The sequence below is a fragment of the Crinia signifera genome, chromosome 6 (genome assembly GCF_055691185.1).
Source record: "Crinia signifera chromosome 6, ASM5569118v1, whole genome shotgun sequence".
Lineage (NCBI taxonomy): Eukaryota > Metazoa > Chordata > Amphibia > Anura > Myobatrachidae > Crinia > Crinia signifera.
The window spans coordinates 192657886-192680427 of record NC_139222.1 but is presented as its reverse complement, the minus strand read 5'-3'; the positions used below and the strand labels follow the sequence as shown (position 1 = coordinate 192680427).

The following is a 22542-nucleotide window of genomic DNA, read 5'->3' as shown; positions in this document are numbered from 1 at the left end:
GGTGGGAGAAGGAAGAACTACATTAAGGACTAATATTTCCTTGGGCATCCCCGTATTAGTTGATTGCATAAACAAAACTACACATTGTATATTTTTGTATTTTTATTTTTATGTCCTTGATGGAGAATTACACAAAGATTGCCTATTCTGGACGTTGCTGAACCATACATTTGGGAGTATAAGAGGCTTGTTTGATTTACCTAAACAGTAAGATCACACCATTTTTTTGTACCTGACTATTGGGCGCTTTTCCCTACCTATCTATTTTCCATTGCTGGTCTATTGTGTTCAGGTGACTGAACAGCTCCTGCAGTGTTAATTACATAGTAGGTGAGGCTGAATAAAGACTTGCTACTAGTTCAAGCTACAGATGGAGCGCCCCTGGTTCTTGGCCGGGAATCGCCAGCATTCTTGCACTGGCGATCGCTGGCGCAGAGGCGATCCATCTGACTGGGACGCGTGTGCGTATCACACGTACGCGCATCCCAGTTTCCGGACGACGCTACTAGGGGGTCCCTGCCCGTCTCCACTTCAGGGAGCCGGGCAGGGATAGGGGGGGAAGCGGGGCGGCTATGGGCAACGGGGAAGGCGGCTGGCGGCGGTGAAAGCACCATAGTAACTGTGGGCGTGCGAGCGTCCCTGGCGAGAGCCGGATGCTGGCGATAGAATCGCCAGCCCCTGCAAGAAAGAGGCCGGCTCCATCTGTATGTTTATAATAGTTTATCCCTTGTTGTATAGCATGTTCTGATATTTTAAAGACAGATTATGTTACTTATTCGTACCCATGGATGTTTTTAACCAATAGATGTTTATCCAACCTTATTTTAAACGTATTTATAGTGTCTGATGACACTACTTCTCCAGGAAGAGAGTTCCAAAATTTGACTGCTCTGACTAATATTCTCAGCTGTGCCAGTATTAGCAGAAGAAAGGGATGGCGTGACCTGGGTCTGCCATTGGGAGTTCCTGAACCTTGTTCAGAACCTTGTTCAGAGATGTTCAAAACATTCTCTGTAAATTCCAGTGACGCTCACATTTGTGATATAAATTCAAATAACAAATGTTTTGTAAAAATTATATTTCCTATATATAAGATTACAGATGGTATTCAATTCGGCCGGCGAGGGAGGTTTGTTTTTGGCGAGGATTGCTGAAAACAAGCTATTCTCTCCAACTAACCCCCTCACTGGCCGCTCACTCTATTCTATATTCCAGGGTAATCCTCGACGGCAAGGATTCTTCCAAACGGCAAGGTTCACTGCTAATTCAGCAAGCCCGCTGCATATAGCGGCGTCCCTTGCCATTTTGACATTTAAGACGGGACATGCGATGCAATTTCCTTCTGCAACCGTACGTATGTAAATTGGGCGCCCGGGTACTACATAAGTACCCACGCATTGATTTACTTTCAATTCATTTTCCCCAATTCCACCCTCTTTCGATTTGACTTTTGCTTTCCATTTGATATCACATAGATTTGCACTTTTGCATTTGATATCGATTTCAATATCGAATTCCATGTGCATTGAAGGCACAGTGTACACATTTGATTTACTGGATTGAATTTGATATATCCTTGCCTCCACACTCCAAAACGGGAGTGCGCATTAAATAGAATGCGGATCGAAAGCCTCTTAAAATCCTTTTTTCGATTTATATTTTGCTTCTATAAGCAAAATCAAATTGAAAACCTGTTAAAATCAAAGCGTGTCTACATCCCTTACGTCCTTTTTCTCTCCCTGACAGGGTTTAATACTTCTTTATTGACTGCTGTGATATTAGAATTTATATCGGCATTAACCCTTGTTTTTGATCATTACAATTTTTTGCAGAAAAATGTGTCTGATTGTTAGATCTTTACTTTGTGAGGAAGATGTGTGCTCAGGTATGAGTCACTGGACGCATATAATTCCATTTTATTGTGTGATTCCTTGCTGAAACAGGTCAATTCTTCCTGGAAATTGCTTTCTATGACCCAATATCAAGAGCGGTTTTCTGAATATATTCCCTAAAGTGTAATCTTCCACTCATCGTTAGTACATAACTGGGATATCCACTTATCCATCTTGTCCTCATTGTCCGTCCCCAGTAGCAGACCTATAGGTACTCTTTACCTAGAACGGCGCCCACGATTTTGATCTTAGGCATCGCAAGGTAATCGCGTCGGTCGCATCGCATGCGGCCAAAAAATCGCATGCTATGTGACCGACGCGATTCCCGCGATTTTACATAGGGAACAATGTTAAATGGCCCAATTGACCCGATTTTACATAGGGAACAATGTTAAATGGCCCACAGACCCCAAATAGCCACCCTGAAGTGTGAAATGTCCCCCCCAATTGTTAACGCCACCCCACGATCAACATCAACCCGAAGCGTGGTGAGCCCACGAGGGGCGGCGGTACGCGTCCTCCGACCTTTTCATACCCCACTATCCACGTCGGCGTGGAGTTGAGAACTGAAAGTGTGGCGAGCGCAGCCACCGAGCCCGAAGCGTGGCGAGCGGACGCGGATACCTTCACAGGTGTCCGCGTCCCCTCGCGGGCTTCACAGGTATCCGCGTTCCCCTCGCGGGGCTCGCCACGCTTCGGGCTCGGTGGCTCGCTTCGCTGACCACACTTTCTGTTCTCAACTCCACGCCGACGTGGATAGTGGGGATATGAAAAGGTCGGAGGACGCGTACCGCCGCCCCTCGCGGGCTCGCTGCGCTCGCCACGCTTCGGGTTGACGTTGATCGTGGGGTGGCGTTAACAATTGGGGGGGGGCATTTCACACTTCAGGGTGGCTATTTGGGGTCTGTGGGCCATTTAACATTGTTCCCTATGTAAAATCGGGTCAATTGGGCCATTTCACATTGTTACCTATGTAAAATCGCGGTAATCACGTCGGTCGCATCTCATGCGTTTTTTTGGCCGCATGCGATGCGACCGACGCGATTTACATTTTAACATGCATTTCTATGTAAAATCGCGGGCATCGCATCGGTCGCATCGCATGCCATTATAATGGCATGCGATGTACATGCGATGCCCGCGATGGGCGCCGTTCTAGGTAAAGAGTACCGACCTATATCCTATTTTTGGAAATTTTCAGCGTGAGACATATTTTGTTAACACCCCCTTATTGTTCATTATAAGTTATACTTGAGTACTTTTAAAAGCTAGTTTCAGGGAGATTATAGTTGGTAGTAAAATTCTACACATTGCCCCATTGTGGGGGCGTGTCTAGTTCCATATATGGAGAGATTGTGAACGTGGCACCTAGAAGCATGGGTGTGTACTGCTACTGTACATCTAAGAGGAATCTTTTAAAATTATTTATATCCAAAGGTAGCTGAGCCCCAAAGCAGTTAGCAGGAGCTACTATACTTAAAAATGGTGCAGATGATTCGATGTAAATGTATCTGTCTCTCATTCCTTTTCCCCCCAAAATGTAACCATGTAATGTGGGTTAGGTGAAATGAGGGAGATTGCTAGACTAATGAGGTAGAGAGGGAGATTGCTGTTCTTTCAGGGAGTATCCTGCGGAATGCAAGAGGGTAGGTAACTATGTTATAAGTGCTGTGACCCATAAAGTTATATTACAGACATGGGGCGAGATTTACTAGGCTTCAAAATTGATAAAATGGAGAGTGATAAACTGCTAGCCAATCAGATCCTACCTGCCATGTCCCAGACTGTGTTTTAAAAGTGTCAGGCAGGAGCTGATTGGTTGGTTGTTTATCACTCTCCATTTGATCACTTTTGAAGCTTAGTGCATTTGGCCCATAGATTGATATAACACCCCCTACCTTGAAATTCTTTCCAGAAAAGCTTTTCTATGTTTTTTGATCATGGATTGGATTCAAGCTGTACTGGAGAAAGCACACATTTCAAAGTTTGAGACATGGCATAGTTATATTTCAGCCTAATGTCTTGATTTCAAAAAGTGTAGTTTTCACATACTATTTGATGACCCACTGATTCTTTTAGATACCTGACCCACTTTGTGTTTTACTTTTGTTATTCCTAGGATTTTTTTTTTTGGTTTACGGATTCCTCTTACAGCTTCTACTTTTCCTTTTTTTATTTATAGCAATGAAAAATTAACCACAGGCACTTTTTATTTTTTAAAGGATTTTTCTTTAGCGGAAAACAAAGAAAGGTTGTGCCACCTGACGCTGCGAATTTTAAACACTCAGACATAACTGTGGAAGCTGCTCACTACAAAGAGGCAGGCCAGACAAAAAAAGAATGAGTGGGAGTGCTAAAAGAGTAACAACATGTATTTCTGTTAATAACAATCAGTTTATAGCATGCTAAGTAGCAACACATACAAAAATTTCAAATACTGTGTACAATACAAAGAATAAAAATATGACAATATAATAATCAAAATATTTTCGTATCAATGACCCAGAGACCCTCTCTTTTTTTCTTTTGATGGTAAATTAAATCTAATACTCCTTTCATACTGAAAAAGATCCTGGAATTTTCTGGCTCCAGGCAGGTATACCTGGGTTTTTTCTCTGTCTGAAAGGGTCAACCCGGGTCTAAAATGCTAGGGCTTCGACCCTGGACTTTACCAGGTATTACTTTGGCTTAATTAAAAAACCTGGATCGCTGTCCATCTGAAAGGGTTTTACCAGTTTTTTTGCCTCAGGTCACTGAAAACGGCGCTGATTAGGTGACTTGGCAGAGCACTGGCTGATTGGCTTAGCGGGCGTGACAATGGGACTAGCATCTGAGATAATTAGGGTGCTGCAGATGAGAGAGCATGGCATACTGCAAAGCACACCTCATCTCTAAGTGTCCCATAAAAACCTTCTTCAACTGTGTAGTGGCATCGGCCATATTCTACGGAGTGGTTTGCTGGGGCAGCAGTGTTAACCTATAAATCCGGGGTGAGATAATCACTTCTGGGTCAAGTAATCTACATAGGTAAATGTAATGTTAGGAAGAACAAACTGGGTTAATGTAATCTGATAACAGGATTTTAGTATATGAGACCATAAAAGGTAATTCTATATACCATACTGGGCGGTATTCAATGTGAATACCTGCGAGGTGCAGCGAATCCTTTTTAGGATTCGCTGCACATTCGCCACGTTCCGGAGCCGGCGGGCTCCGGTATTCAACGAGTCAGGGGCAGCGAGCCCCTGACTGGCGAATATGAGCTCCTGCGGCGATTGCCGCAGGAAGCCTCAGGACGGTGCCAGGCAGAGAGATGGTAGTCTCTCTGCCTAGCCCAGACCTTTGTGGGGGGTTAGGTGTGCTCCCCGGGTGCCAGGCAGCACAGGCTGCCCCCCCGGGGGTGCCAGCAGGCAAGCGTATATTCACTACACACGATCAAAATGATCGTGCAGTGAATATATGAATATGTAATGAGCGGCTCCGCTCTGGCGCCACCTGCTGGATGCTGTGTAAAAAAAAAAAAAAAAATATTATTTTTAAAATTAAATATATATTCATGTGCTTACAGCACATGAATAAAAATAGCATGCCCCTCCTCAGAATAAAATTCCTGATTTTTTGACACCAAATGTAAAAAACAAAACACTTTATTTTAAAAGTTCACATTCCACTTCACCATAAAAAGATAGCGATTGCTACTCGGTGAATCATGGTGAAAAAAACCTAGAAATGTATTCGCCATGTGGTCATTGAATAGGGTGATTCACCGTTTTTGACAGAAATTCGCCAAACAGCACGAATTCGCCATAAAAACCTGGCGAATCAGCCTCATTGAATACCGCCCATAGTCTCAGTGCGCCTATATGTAGCATAAGCTCTGTGAATCATTTAGTATAATTTTAATGGCTGGATGTTGCACCTGCTCTCTCGTTTCTATGTTGTAACCTATACTGTACAGCCACTAAGTGCTGATCTGAATGTTGTGTGGGTTGAATATGCGTCTTAATCTCAGTCTGAAGCTTCTTCCTTGCCTCCATTTATCAGTTCCCATTAGGTCAATACTTTACGTTCCTTTTTTCAGAAGCGTAATCACATAAGTGGTCATTGCCTTCCACAATTATCATCTGCTACTACAATTATTTTGATGAGCTGATTGACTGTTCTGTATAAATTACTTGAGCTGATTGGCTAATAAATGGGAATTTCTGGATGAGCAATAGATGAATTTTAAATGCAATTTAAACTTCAAATGCTAATCAAATACACTTTGTTTGCACATCTGTGTTCAGAATATCCAAATATATCCATTTTGATTTGTCCTTCTGTGGATTGTTGCTTTTATATAGTTATATATATTTGACCTTCCCCAATACATACTCTCACCACTACAGTCCATCATAAATGCAGCTGCGAGGCTAATCTTCCTAGCCAGACGTTCATCGTCTGCAAAGCTACTCTGTCAGTCACTTCATTGGTTACCTGTACTCTACCATATTCAATACATAATTATTTTACTTACACACAAAGCCATAAACCAAACTACACCAAAATACATCTCTTCTCATATCTCAAAGTATTTTCCAACTCGACCTCTACGCTCCTCCCAAGATCTGCGTCTCTCATCCACACTCATTACTCGCTCCCATTCCCGACTGCAGGACTTTCTTCGGGCTGCACCCACTCTGTGGAATGCCCTCCCAAGCACAATAAGACTCTCCCCCAGTCTCCAAACCTATAAACGTTCCCTGAAAACTCATCTCTTCAGGCAAGCTTATCAAATTCCAGAACCAGTCACGGAACCTTGCATTCTGGTGGAATCAATGCAATAAAGAAGACAGTATCTATCCTTCTGTATCAATGCCTATTTCCCTATAGACTATAAGCTTTTGAGCAGGGCCCTCCTACCTTTTGACTGTCTATAAATACCCTGTTTGTTGTATCACTGTCCCCTTATTAAAGCGCAACGGAATATGCTGCGCTATATAAGAAACTGTTAATAAATAAATAAAAATAAATAATAAACAGCAACAGGTGAAAATGAACAGTCACATTGTTAAATCCATTTTGAAATCTGAAAGTCCCAAAATAGATACACTTAGAAAGTTCTTATAGAAGCATTTGCATTATTTCAGTGATGCCAGCAACCTTCCCAAGTGTTATTGTTCTCTACAATATATTAAACATTCTGTATAAAATAGAAAAAGTTACAGCAAGGTGATATCTGGGACTACAAACACAATTACACTGGTTCCTGGACACCATGCACTTTAAATGAAATATGCTCTTTACTTTGTAGTCTGTACAGATATTTATTACGGTATGTGCAAAATAATAAAATGTATTGTAAATTCATACTTTATAATGTTTCTGTTCTCATGCTGGCCTTTGAAATATGTTGAAGTCACATATAACCATTTTCTTTTATAAATTTTAATCTTACCTGATTGGAAAAAACCTGATTGGAGAAAACCTTTAAACTTGCAGCCGATCGTCAAGGGACCCCAATATTCAGCATGTCCCTAACTTAGCATATATGCTCCGCCATTACATTGTATTCACCTCCCAGCCATAGTCCACATGGGGACTGAAATGTCGATAAGCTAAACTATGCCTGCAGTAAGTGTAGTGAGTGCACCCTCCATCTGTTTGTTACCTATTTTTTTTCTTCTTTTACTGTTTTTCCAGTTGGAAAGAGCAACAGAGTAGTCTACATAGGAAACCTAATATTTGTTATGGTTACGCTATTGTATGCCCTTAGCAGTATTCAAGGTACATTGAAAGTTTCTGATTAGAGTTGGAAGGGTCATCCTTCCCTTACCTGTGGTACACCCAGATACTTGATTTGTTGAACCTACATTGAAGGCCTTCTTTAAGCATTCTATTGGAAACGTTTTACACTATTTATTATGTGTTTTTGCTCTACATTTATGATATGGAGGACAATTAAAACACCCTAGAGAAATCACTAAATTATTTGATGGGCATTCTTTACTTTGTAGTATGCAGATATATATATATTTTACACCTTTTACCTGGCATATTTACACCTTTTAATTTGAGATTAATTTGCCAACCTAATGGTTTACATATCCAATGGTTTGTGGTTGGAGCAGGAGCAGTAACTGGGTACATTTTACAAAATGGGCATGTCATCTCCATTTTGTAGGCATTTAGTGCCTCTTTCTGAACCTGTATGTTTGGATTCGATGGCCAGTCTGTGTATCCTTTGGCTTACACATGCTGTCTGAGTGCTGCTAAAATAGTGAGTCACAATGAAGGTTGTGATGTTGATCCCATGCTATGTTACAGGTTCAGCACTCGAATCTCGCAGATTCATGCTGGAGGTGTCTATATCCTACAGATGCCTCCTGCTGCTTTTTATCTGTACGATTTTGCAAAGCTGTTTCTCTGTGGCTACCTTGCAAATCTGAATCAGGCACTACTGTATGTTTTGTGCCCATTGCTTTTCTGTATTTTAGTTCAATCTACAAGTTTTAAATACTAGGAGATGGTCATCTTATGTATATATGAATTATTGTATGTTTATATAAAGTTGGTCGCTAAGGTATCTCTCAATCTACAGCAGTGATTTTCAACCTTTTTCAACTCGCGGCACACCGAACAAGATTTTAAAATTGCCAGGGCATACCATCAGACCCCTACAGGGAAAAACACATTTGCCCCTACAGGAAAAAAAAAACCTATTGGCCACCATATGAAAAAAAGACAATTACACTGGTCCCAACATTGGCCCCAAAAAAAAAAAATACATTGGCTACATGAAAATAAGAAACCAGAGAATAAGAGTTTAATTGGTGATGGCTGTAAACTGGTGGGTGTGGACATCTTCTAGATCTGGTGGCACACTTGAGAGCAGCTCAAGGCACACTTTATATAGGTTCTGATTAAGCAAAAGTACAACTCCTGGATGTGCCGCATACATCCCTTCTGCCTCAATGACATTGGCACATCCCTTCTGCCTCACTGACATTGGCACATCCTTTCTACCTCACTGACAGCGGCACATCCCTCCTGTTTACTAAATCTATTATACAATAAAAAAAAATTCAAATACAATTGTCTAATTCTGAACATTTTTTTAATTAAATTCTGTATCTGCTTTAATTAATTTTGTCATGACATTGGTAATTTTATAAGTTATACCAATCACAGGTGTGTGCTCTGCTCTGTTATACACAAGCCTTGGGAGCTTGAACCTATGTGTTCTTGGCCAACACCACAGAGATGATCTTCCAAGTGGACAATGGTGGTGTGGTAGCATACTATATCGCTGCACTTCCTTCTCACACTACATTACTAGAATACATTCCCACACTACAGCCCTTGTCACACTACTGAACTACCTCTCCAAACCAACTCTGCACAAGCCGCAACTGTGTTGCTACCCACACTACATTCCTGCACTACATCACTGCAGTAAATCTGCACAAGACATTACTATGCTACTTCCTACACTACATCACTGCCCTACATTACTGTACTATCTCACCACACCTGCATGGCAATGTATCGAGGATGTGCGAGAAGTCTGTGTTGGTTAATTTTATCTGTATGCGACTTGCATTGTGACTACGATACATTTGTGGCAAAAAAAACACAGACGTCAGCACAGTTGCTTGGTACCTGATGACTCTCTCATGCTAAGCTTTGCACGCTGCATGGTGTATTAAGGCTAGATGTATGATGACACATCTGTCCATCTACATTCTACTTCCCTGCACTCATTCCAGTACATCACCTCTCTATCAGTCCATCCTAACGATTAACATTAGAACATCCTCTCCACGGTCACTTACATTTAAATAGAATCTTTATGGTATGTGTCTCTGCTTTAGTCTCTGCATGCGGAGCAGCTGCAGAGTAGACAAGTAGAGGGGAATAGGGTGGGGGTTGAGTGTGGAAATAAGATTATTAAGAGAATAGAGAAGGATACTGAGTAGAGAAGTAGGAAAGAGACATACCCTGGGAAAAACCTCTTGGCACATCTCACATCTCTATATTTATTTATTTACAGTTTCTTATATAGCGCAGCAGATTCCATTGCGCTTTACAATAGTAGACAGTGATAAGACAAACTGGGTAACAACAGTTATATAAGCACAGCAGACCACTGGTGACCAACTCTGATCACCATTGAAAGTGGCAGTACTGTTGGCAGGAGATGCAAGCATTGCCTGATATTTGTTGGTCTTGTAAACATGCCATATTGAGATGTCTGTGGGCATATAGGGGTAATTACCGGAAAATACGTGTAATTTGGCAAAACTTTGGTATAAGTGCCCCTTCTAATAGTTTCCAAGTCCTCTAGGGCTCCATCATCTGAGAAGTTTTTTTGCTGAGGTTTGAGAATTCCATCATCTCAGAGTTTTTGGGAACCGCTGCTCTAGACATTTCTTTTGATCACCAATTCAAGAACTTCATCAGATTGTAGTAGTGCTGCAGTGTATACTTCCCAATCTATTTTCTAATACCTTTGCTCCATCTTTGGGCAGTATTCAATGAAAAAAATTCGCCGTGCATGGCGAGAGATTTTTTCTCTCGCCATGCACTCGCCCTGTTCCGGAGGGCTCGCTGCCACTCCTGCTCCCTCTATTCAATGTGGTTAAGACTCTCCGCCACTCGCGGCGAGTCTTAACCCCTGCAGCGGACGAGCGTCCGCGGCAGGGAGCTGGCAGGGAGCCGTGGGACGGTGGCAGCCAGGGAGATTAAAGTCTCCCTGGCTGCCCCAGAACATATGTGGAGGGGAGGTGGGCTCCCCGGGACCCAGGCAGCACAAGCTGCCCCCCCCTATAGCCAGCGGGGGACCCAGTATTCACTGCACCCGATCGTGCATATGTAATGATCGGATGCAGTGAATATATGAATATCTAATGAACGGCTCGAGCGCTCCGGCCCCCTGCTGGCTGCTCTGTGTAAAAAAATATATATATATATATTTTTTTTTTTTATTAAATATATATTCACGTGCTATAAGCACATGAATAAAAATAACATGCCCCTTCACAGAAAAAAAATCCTGATTTTTTGACACCAAAATTAAAAAAAAAACCTTTTAGTTTAAAAGTTCACATTCCAGCTCTCCATGAAAAGATGGAGAATTGCTACACGGAGAGAGACGGCGAAAATCACTTAGAAAGACGGCAAATATTTCACATTGAATAGGGTTGCTCGCTTTTGGAGAGCAAAATGCTCCGTCCAAGGCGAAAAAAGCACAAATTCGCCATAAAACAGGGCGATTTTTTCTCATTGAATACTGCCCTTTGTGTGAATCCCTGTTGTTGCAGACCAGCTGTGTCAGCCTGCCCCAGCATTACTCTCAGCCAGGCCCTGCACTCGGTGATGGGATCTTAGCTCTGTGTCATTACTCAGATAAGTGCTGTTAAACAAGGTTTTACCTCAACTAGCTACACTGAAACTGCATTTTTCATTTGTATTCAAAATTAGCGAAAGTAATAATAAAGGTTCCTTCAAACGTCAGTAAGTTGAAAATGGTAAAAAATAAAAACTGAACTCTTTACCTCTACTTTCATCTATGAGCTTAAATGTATGTGGAGTAGTACTAGATAAACTACTGTTAGTGAAGCTTATTTATTGCAAATGAGAATCTTGACATGTTCAATCTGTATTCTAAGCGAATGGATCAAAAAGCAGGTGGGAGATTTATAGTTGCCATTAAGCTGTGCCCATGCCATGTTGAATGTTATTATTGATTGTTGAAATGCTGGATGAAACTTCACCTGTACTTGATCCCTATGATTGATCTGATTAATCTCTGTCATTGGTTTAGAGCCAACTTGGACATGGCAATATTGCAACCTCTAGAAAAGATTTAATATCGGGTTTGCTAAAGTATTTACTACTTTTTCGCCAAGTCTCTGGAGAAGAGAAAAACTGAGATTACATCCAAGTCTTATATCTTGTATACTAGTAATATTCTCTTAGCTGTCTTTGTAATAGGACACCGTGCTAAATAACCATTATATATAGCCTTTATAAACACTTTTCAAACCTTAGATCCTCAAAACAATGGAGACAGGGCACTATTTTACCTGTGTGCTCATGCGTGGTTTGCTTTGCTTTACCATGTCCTTGGACACTGTACTTTTCAGTAACGTAATCATTCACGGAGAGGGGGGTGAGAAGTCTAGAGCACTAATTAGGCAAGATAATAGAATTGTATGTAGATGTATACAGGTTGAGTATCCCTTATCCAAAATGCTTGGGACCAGGAGAATTTTGGATAACGGATTATTCCGTATTTTGGAATATTTTAATATTTCAATGATGTATTTTGAAGTATCTTGCATTTATGCTGTATAAACACATCAAACACATAAAATACACACAAATATATTTTATTTGTTCAAAAAACAAGGTTTCAAAACATGAAACAAAATTTGTGTACTATCTCAGGTATTGAATTTGAATGCCAAGCAATAATTTTATTGTACATATATAGTGCCAGTTACATATCATGTCCTCAGTACTGTTGTTCCAAAGGTCCCCAGTAAGTTTTTAGCAAAATAAATATTTTTTTGGTACTTGTGAGTTATCCGGGCTGCCGATTTTTTGATTGTATTCCTTAAGTTAAGGCATACAATCAGATGCGATGCGATGCGATATCGCATCGCATCGCATGCGACCATCGGATGCGATGACCCGATTTTTCCATAGGAATCAATGTTAAAATGGACTGAGTCCATTTTAACATGGAATTCAATGGGAAAAAGGGGTCCTTTTCATACCCCTACTATCCAAGTGGGCATGGAGTTGGATATAAACCTGTGGCGAGCGTAGCGAGCCACCGAGCCCGAAGCGTGGCGAGCGAAGCGAGCCCCGCGAGGGGACGGTATTCCGTGTCCCCTCGCGGGGCTCGCTACGCTCGCCACGCTTCGGGCTCGGTGGCTCGCTACGCTCGCCACAGGTTTATATCCAACTCCATGCCCACTTGGATAGTAGGGGTATGAAAAGGACCCCTTTTTCCCATTGAATTCCATGTTAAAATGGACTCAGTCCATTTTAACATTGATTCCTATGGAAAAATCGGGTCATCGCATCGCATCGCATCCGATGGTCGCATGCGATGCGATGCGATGTCCCGATCCGACCCGATTTAAAAATCGGACGCCCGGATAACTCATAAGTACCATTTTTTTTCACTTTCTGGAATGTTTGGTTTTCGGAATAATTTGGATAAGGGATACTCGGATACGGGATACTCAACCTGTATAATCAATTATCGATTAAAAAATCTCCTAGGCATAGGGATAAATGTATCACAAGTGGTCCCCCCCCGGACAGTTTGTGTATGTGGTCAAATGGCAATGGAGAAAATGACTCTCTTCTTCTTTTTTTTTTTTTTTTTTATGGGTACCCATTAGAACTACTTAAAACTTTTTTCATTATAATTAAAATATTGTAATAAAAAAAAACATATTCATTTCATACAGCGTATGCTACCAATGATGGCTTCACCCTTAGGGGGGTATTTATCAAAGCTTGTTGAGAGATAAAATTAAAATTAAACGCAGCCGGTAAAATATGAGACATACTGATTGGATGGTTCTTTATCTCTCAATTTTATCTCTCTCTTTGCTCACATTGAATTATTGAATTAAAAGACTAACCATCAAACTACAATACAATGTATTTGTGGTATAATCCTTAGGTAGGATAAGGCGCATAATAACTTTGGTTTCAAACTATTTTCTGTGTTATTTCAGCAAGTAAAAGAATAACACTGGAGAGCAGTTACTACCATCTTCTGTGTGACCCAGACAGCTGCTGCATATTGTGTCAGACCTTATACAACGTGAGCAATCCTGGGAAATGCTCTGGGATGTGAAGAAGTTCAGCAGTATCTGCTTTGGCTCAACTATTTTAAACCACAATGGTTTAACCAATTTGTCGGGTTTTCAGTGCTTGAGAGCAATATGGTTGATAGTCATACACTCCCATGCATAACTAGGTCTTCGTTCCCACCACACAGATTGGACAGATAAATCTTTAGGTGTGCACCCAGCTTAACACACTGTATATAACTAATATAAATGCTTCATTGAAACTGCACTTATATTTGGAAAAGGTTAAATAGACTGAAAGTTAAAGATGTAGTTAACGATATCAGCCGTGTGTGGCCGATTTTGAGTGTACACACTGAACAATATCAACAATTGACCATGTTCAGCAGACGAAAGGGGTCGTAAACAATGCGCTGGAGTGCCCTTCGTTAGCGATACTCAGTGTACACACTAGAGGATGTTTTAAAAGATATCGCTCAGAAGCCCCTTTCTCAGCAAAATCTTTTACAATATCCTCTAGTGTGTGTATGGGAATTTAAGCAACAGATTGAGATGATCCCACGACAAAATTAGCATAGGTTAAATCATACCTTTTTAGAGTTCTAAGCGGCAAGGAGTCTCTGCAATGCACTTTAAAACAGTGAAGGGCCTTGATATTGACTTAAACAATTGAATTTGCAAAGACTGCTATTAGATCATCAGCAATGGAAATACAACAAAAGGGCCAACATTTCATAAACTGTAATGTGAAAGAATGTGAAAGAAAAAGACTTTTGGAAGGCAGTAGAAAAATAAATAAAAGCATTGTGGAACATGCCGGGAATATTAAAAAAATAAATAAATAATTGCCACTCACTTAACATTTATTTTCAAATAGCATAAAGGCTAAACAGAATATCTTAAGGCTTATAGTATAAAATAAACCATAAGGCTATGCATTAGGGGTGACACTTAATGAAGTATCTGCTTTGCGGAGAAAGCCAGAGGATTTTCAGACTGAATACAGTTACTCCACATGCAGTAAACAAAACTATTAATTATAGTGACTTTATATAATATATACAACCGAACTCCCATTTGTCTTTTTTTTTTTTACAACTTGTCATTCTTATCCAGTCACTGTCAAGACCAAATATGACATGTTTTGAAAAATGATTTGATTTCCTTTCTTTCCCTTGGCATAATGTTTAACACTTGTCACTACGTTCTCACTTACTAAGGTATTTCCTACACCTAACTAAACATATCCCTGGTTACATTTATACATGTGCTACTATTAAATGAAAACATACAGTAATTCCACTTATCCAGATGATTTTATGTTTCTTAGCACTTGGTATCAACTCATTCTGTCACATAAGCGTATTCAACTGAAACTTTTCCCTAGAAAACAGACATTTACATACACCACAAGCTGATCCTTGTTGTATCATTTTGTTTTTCTATTTTTATATACTTTATTATACACAAAACTTTGAACATATATTCTAAATAGGTTTTCTTATTTTCCCCTGTTCCCTTTCCTAGCCTGCTTTTTCCCAATTGTTCTTCCTCCTACGGATTAGTATTTTTCCCTTTCAAAATGATGGACCCAATTTTAAATCCATATATTTCGTGATGGCAACATGTTACAATTACACAAAATGCTGCAAATGTATTAATGTGTTATGAAATTTTGCTAACCATTTTATAAATGCTCTATGTGTCCTCTACCTGCTTTATGGACAACATCAAGATGATAGTTGAATTCATCATTGACTGTATTCTCTTGAAGTCACTGCTGCCGTGATTTTGTATTTGAGGTCATTCAGATTAGTTGCTAATGGTGGCATACATTTTTTTTTTGAGTAATCCCAACAAGAGAAAATTGCAGTGTGTAATGTCTGGGTATCTTGGGGGGAGGTCAAGTGTTTAGCACCAAGTTTTTGGGTCTGGTGCGACCAATCCAACATTAAGGTAGTGTATAATTTACAAAACCACAAACCTGCATGTGCCAATGTGGCAGTGCTCCATCTTGTTGAAAAATGAAGTAATTGCAATCTTCATTACTTTGTGCAAAGAGCCAGTTCTGCTAAATTTCAAGATGACCTTTAACTGTGTTTCCCTTGAAAGAAAAGGGCCAAGAATCTTTCTTTGAGAAATTGCACAAAACACGCTTACTTTTGAGGAGTCACGCTCAAGCTCTACAGTTTTCTGTAGTTACTTGACTTCACATATGTAAACTTTGTGAGTTCTCTTTACCAATACGTTGAAATGTTGTTTCACCACTAAAAATCCGATGTGGCAGGAAGATGTTGTCTGCCATCTTCTGTAATATCTCGTCACTAGATTCAATTCGCTTTCCTTTGTCACCTGCAAGAAGATCCTATAACTTTTGCAACCAGTATGGCCTGATAACTAAATGTCACCTTAAAACACCTGACAGTCTTATGAGTCATTACAAGTTGTTGGTTGGCACGACAAGTGGACTTGCATGGGCTATGCAGAAAACTGTCCTGAATTCTGCTCACATTTTCACCTAACCTGCATAACTGTCCTCTGCTCTTCAACTTCTAAAACATCCTGTTTTCTCAAAGTGTCAGAACCAATCACGAATGTTCTTTAGCATTGGCAGATCAATGCAAAACCACGGCTAAAAACACATGCTGCACAGCAAATATAGATTCAGTCTTGTAAACCTGCAGAGCCCAAAATGCTTTTTGATGCAGGATCACCATCTTGTAAACAACAAAGGCTATGAGCAGTTGGAGCAATGGAAGGAGCATGTAGTGGACGTCATTTTAAATTCTGTGCTCTGCACTTTGAAGGGATAAGTGTTTCATTCATGTGTGGTTCATGGTTGCAGAGATATTGCAATTTCAAATAGGGTCCATCTTTTTCAAACACTGTGTGCTTCTTTTAGTGACACATCTGCTAAGTCTAATTATACCCTTTATAAAACCCATTGTTATATTCCTCTTAATACTCATTTATAATATTATATAATAACATATTCCATTCCAATCCAATCCCTGTATGCATGTTTGACAAGCAAATCCAGGAAACCAATATCTGATAAGGCCCACTAGTACGATTTGGCTAAATCGAGTGTTTTTGACATCTGATCTGATGCGCGGTCCCATGCGCATCTGAGTCGGAGATTGGACATGTTTGTCATGGGCAGTCTCCTGGAATCGGGGAATGGGATCGCAATCGAGATCAGCCAAAGTGCCTAACTATGATTATTTTTATATTTTTACATTTTTTCTCTTTCCTTATTATCACAAAATGTTGTTGTCATGAACAGGCAGTGTTGTACCTAGATATTTTGCACCCCCTGCCAAAAGAGTTTCTGCCCCCACCCCCTTATACATCAATTATAACTATTTTTTACCTGCATATTTGTTGCCAGGTGTTACATGCTTGTTGACAGGAGTTTGCATGCTCATTGTCAGGGGTTTACATGCTCGTTGACAGGGGTTTCTCCAGTAGGACCTCTAACATATGTCCCCTCCAAGGCGGTGGCCATTTTTGGAGGGCTATCTGTATGCAATCGGTCGCGACAATGTTGCACTGGCATTAGCTCCCCCAGCCACCACTGGAAGCCCAACATCAATTAAGATTAGGGTGGCCAATCCCGGGATCGTGGGATTTGGCCCCCAAAGCGCCGGGATTTCAATCCCGGGATTTCGGGATGCGCAGTCTAATTCCGGGCAGCGTCTGAGCACTCGCTCAGATGCTGCCTGGCTTCTCCCATACCCGGCAGTGCTGTACTGCGCAGCGTGACGAGGTCAGAGGTCATGCTTTGCAGGGCACAGCCCGCCCATCCAACATCCCGGTAAATTAACAGTAGTGCTTGTACAATGAAATATCGCATGCCAGCAAATGGCATGCAATGCGATTTTTGATTGTACAAGCACCCTGATGGGTGCTTACAATGTTAAATGCACCCCCATTGTCGACGCCAACCCAAAGCGTGGTGAGCGGCGGCGGTACGCGTCCTCCGACCTTTTCATACCCCCACTATCCACGTTGGCGTGGAGTTGATTTTAGTTAGTGTTGCGAGCGCAGCGAGCCACCGAGCCCGAAGCGTGGTGAGCGGACGCGGAATACGAGCCCGATGCGTGGCGAGGGGACGCAAAATAAATGTAAAGTAATCAGTGTCCCCTCGTGGGGCTCGCTGCGCTCGCCACTATAAAGTCAACTCCACGCCAACGTGGATAGTGGGGGTATGACAAGGTCAGCGGACACGTGCCGCCACCCCTCGTGGGCTCGCCACGCTTCGGGTTGCCGTTGATAGTGGGGGTGGCGTTGACAATGGGGGTGCATTTAACATTGTAAGCACCCATCAGGGTGCTTGTGCAATTAAAAATCGCATTGCATTGCATCGTATGCCGCTATATTGCATGCGATGCGATGTGACAAGATGCACTTCGATCAAAATCGGGGGCGCCATGCTAGGAAACAAGTACCAGAGATTGTATTATAATCGATTACATATAACATAGTAACATAGTAATTACGGCTGAAAAAGACGTTAGTCCATCAAGTTCAACCTATCTGACTTGTAACTACTGATTTGAGTAAGTCCTATCTATAGGATTCCCTTAGTGGCCAAAAATGCATCCAGTTTTAAATGGCATACATGTATGTCCTCAGACCTCTAGTCTCCATATGCTATGTACCACAAAGATGCCTGGCGTGAGTGAGCTGTCAGGTCCCTTTGGTAATTTCAGTGTGTGTGTGTGTGTGTGTGTGTGTGTGTGTGTGTGTGTTTTTTTTATGAAAATGTTACTAATTTGCCATGTGTTGTCACGCAATACAACAGGCATCCTGTTATGGTTTACCCAGCTTGCAACTAACCCTTAAGTATAATGACACTAGCTCCCATTCACTATTACAGAACTTTCATCGGGGTGCTCCCATCCTATGGAGTGCCCTTCCACGCACAGTAAGACTCTCCACTAGCCTCCAAAATTTCAAGTGTTCCCTGAAAACTCACCTCTTCTTCAGGCAAGCCTATCATATTTAAGTACCACACTCATAACCCTCTGAGGCACAAATGTACTATATAGCTTCCCTCTGGACTTGTAATTTGGTGGGACTGCTATGCTATTACTGGTGCCTGTCCTTGTGTTTTCCCCCTATATCCCTATAGATTGTAAGCTTGCAGCAGGGCCCTCCTACCTCCAAGTCTGTCTGTTGTTACCCAGTTTGTTTTATCACTGTCTCCTATTGTAAAGCACAACGGAATCTGCTACACTATATAAGAAACTGTAAATAAATAATAAATGACACAATGCACCCTAGGCTGAGAAAAGATAATATATAAATTATAATAAGAATTAGTAATCATTATAATCATAATGGTATTATTAATCCTAATCCCTGAGGCAAAATGCCAGTGTTGAACTATAAATTTGTAAAGAGCTTGTACATTTAGATCCATCACTTCATAAAGACCCATTGTGCGCAGCTTCAAGTTATTACCATTGAGTAAAATACTGCAGAGCAGCCTCAGGCTTGCTTTTAGCAATGTCGGATTGTCTAATAGAATATGGAAACTGCATTTAATTATATATATTTGATCTCAACAGAACAACAGATCTAAACATTAAGTTTTTAAATAAAAGCTACATCAATTTTTTTTTCCTATGGTTTCATACTTGTCATCTGTAGTAGACAAAAGAAATGATCTCCCTTTTTATCGGGATGCCCACACACTGTGAATGTGCTTAGCGGATCATTGATGATTTTAAAAAAAGTGACATGAACAGAAAGGTATGATGTACATGCGGAGGAAGCAGAATACTCCTGCAGAATAGTGAATATGTGCTGTACATAACATAGGACCTTATTCTGGTCTGTGCGGACGGAGCCGAATATGCGGCCAGGACCGTGCGTCCTAAACCCCGCCTTCAGTACGGATCGCTCACTCCGTCCGAATGCGGTAAGAAGCTGTCCGAACAGACCACAAGTGTATTTCTCATGAATACACCTCCTCCATCTCAGGGAACCTCCCCCATCATTCGATGGTCGCAGGACCGAGTGGTCAGGCAGCTCCCTCAACATCAGACCACACGGGCATTTCTCCGTGCAAAAGCAGGGATCTGGGCGGGCAGCTGACATCCGGCAATGTCATATGTCCGCCCCCTACACGTGCGTCACGACCACATTACCATACGTACGCCCAGCGTTTTCATGGGAACGCCCATGAAACTCGGGGTGTAAACATATGGTAATGAGCCCAAACAGCCCTTTACGCCCCTCTCCACCCCCTGTTCGTAGTGTACACATTTCATGCAGAATTTGGACGTGCGTTCCGTTCGCACATGCGCAGAGACGCCTCTGCACATGCGCAGACACAAAACATCGGCGGACCGACCGCACGCGGACATTACCGCACCAACCAGAATAAGGTCCATAGATGTGTTGTAACCTGGTCAGAGGGATTTTCCTGTGATGCCCCTAAAACCTGATGCATATTTAATGGAATAATGTATTAAGAATGGAATTGGAATGGAACAAAATGGAAATTTATACATGTTTGTATGGAAATCTGCCCGGTCTCCGGTGTTACTTCAACTTTCCTTCATGTTTTCTATTATCAATTCGATTGTTACTGCTATATTTGGTAAACCCTCAAAGCAACAGAGAAAGACCTGTTGATAAATATGACCGCTTACTTGTTCTTCCAGGGCTAGAACACACATTTATTATTATTTAAAAATTCATTTTTTAGTAAATGTGTTTTAGCCCAAGAAGCATAACATCGATTTAAGATTGATTTTAATTGACCTGAAATTGGTCAATGTCAATATTTCCAATGTTACAATATAATGTATTTGCAGATTGTTGTTCAGACATTTTTATTGATATTAATTTGATACTGTGGAGAGGTTTATATATTGTTATAGTTTTGTACTGTAACAATGCTAAGCCTGTATTTTAACATTTACATGTATTCTTCATCTACATAAAAGAAGACAAAGGGATACTAATCACACTGAATTAGAATTTAGCTTTCATGAGTCATTTATCTAAGATTATGATAAATGTGCGGCTAATAAGTGTGCAGAAGTAAATCCAAGGATTAACAAATTTTGGTAGAATTGAGAAATTCTTCTGTTGGGATACATATGAGAATAGGCGTAAACAGAGATAGAACATACTTATTTCTGTGTTCCTAACCGAAAGAGCAGCGGTGAGCTGTATGGATAATAATTAAGGTGTTTACTTTTAAGTAAAAGGGATTTAGCTCTTACTGAGCTCATTAAAAGTTGATCTAACCCATTTGTGAAACTTGCACTAGAATAATCCGCCATCAAAATCCTTTTCCAATGCAAATGGAAACTAGTTTTAAATTGCAGTCATTAATGCTTACTGAGTTACAATGGGAGAGTTTGTAAAAGTTTTAGTAAGAAATTTTTATCCCGTTCCGTATTTTCTTTTCTTAAATTACTTGTTGCAGAATGAGTCTTGTCTGTACATTGCCCATCAATGTTTGCATACTGTGTGACTAGGTTTATTTTATTCTTCTGAATTTATATTAATTAAATACAAGCAAAGGATTATTATTATCTGCTAATGAACATACAGGTGTGCAATACTGATACTGCCATTTCACATTATTTTTAATATTTGTATTTCATTTATATTTTTACATTTTTTTATGGAGAATATATTACTTGACACAAAATAACACACATGTTATTGTAGATGTTCTAGAACAGTGTTCGCCAACTTTAATAGGGGTGTGAGATCTTTGAGAGAAATAAAACCTGAAGAGCTAGAAATTTTTTGAATCAAGGGGTCTTTGTACATGTCCGTCAGACTTCCCATCCCTTTGCTTCGGGTTGGCAAACATGGTTCTAAATTATTAAGAGTATATAGGGACAACAATGTAAATCTTTCTTTTTTTTTTTTTGCTTTGCCAGGCCATACATTTTTTGCCCCATTTAAAATACCAAATGCCTCAATAAACAACCCTGCCAGCATATTTAAATAACTCCATTTGGCAAATAAAATCTAGATTTCCACTACTCTGCTGCTTGCCCAGTTCAGCTAATTCATACACCAGATAATGCAGACCTTTGCACCGCCATATGTACAGCCTATATGCAACATAGGTTGCTGTATTTGCATACAATTGAATGTACATACAACTGGCCCAAATTAGGTGTGACCGTTCCAATTTTAGAGTTGTGTCATGTCTTCCCACTGTATTGTCCTGATCAGCCAGGCTGTTGTGCTCACCATTCAGATCAAAGGGGGTAGGAGGTGGGTTGACCCAGCAGGTAGAAATTTCCATGATAGGGATTATACTTCTGTGATGTGTGCCCACCTCTCAATTTTGAGAGGTGAGAGCTAATGCTTTCCTGTTTAACATAAAATAAATAAATTACACTTTAGGACTTTCCAAAATTCTGTTTCTGTATTTATAATGGCATCTAACCATCAGGGCCGGAAACCGAAATTTTCGGGCCCTGTACACTGTTAATTCTGGGGCCCCCCAACGTAATACCAAACCCACACAGCCCTCTTCTGCTTGTACCAATAAATATTGCCAACTACTGTATAAGACACTGGAATACTAGAAATGTGCAGATAGAGGTAATTTTGGGGTAATTGGCAGATAATGTAATAGCAGATCTGGAGGTGCCATAATAGTAAAGGAAATAAAAAATTTACACTGTAAACTATCAACGTTTCATGGCCACTACACCTGCCATTTCTTCAGGATATGGGCTGCTGAACAAAAAGTGCAGGTGCAGAGACAGTGACTTTTTGCATTTCATTAGGATCATCATACCTCCCAACTTTGTGAATCTGCCAGTTGGGACCCCTGT

The 22542-nt window shown here is 40.8% G+C and overlaps 1 protein-coding gene and 1 long non-coding RNA gene across 3 annotated transcripts in view; one reads left to right on the top strand and one right to left on the bottom strand.

Moving 5' to 3' along the window:
• The window catches only part of LRRC20 (leucine rich repeat containing 20), a 586357-nt gene that overhangs the window by 111812 nt on the left and 452003 nt on the right, over nucleotides 1-22542 (top strand). The window lies entirely within an intron of this gene.
• The window catches only part of LOC146007174 (uncharacterized), a 63629-nt gene that overhangs the window by 40222 nt on the left and 865 nt on the right, over nucleotides 1-22542 (bottom strand). The window lies entirely within an intron of this gene.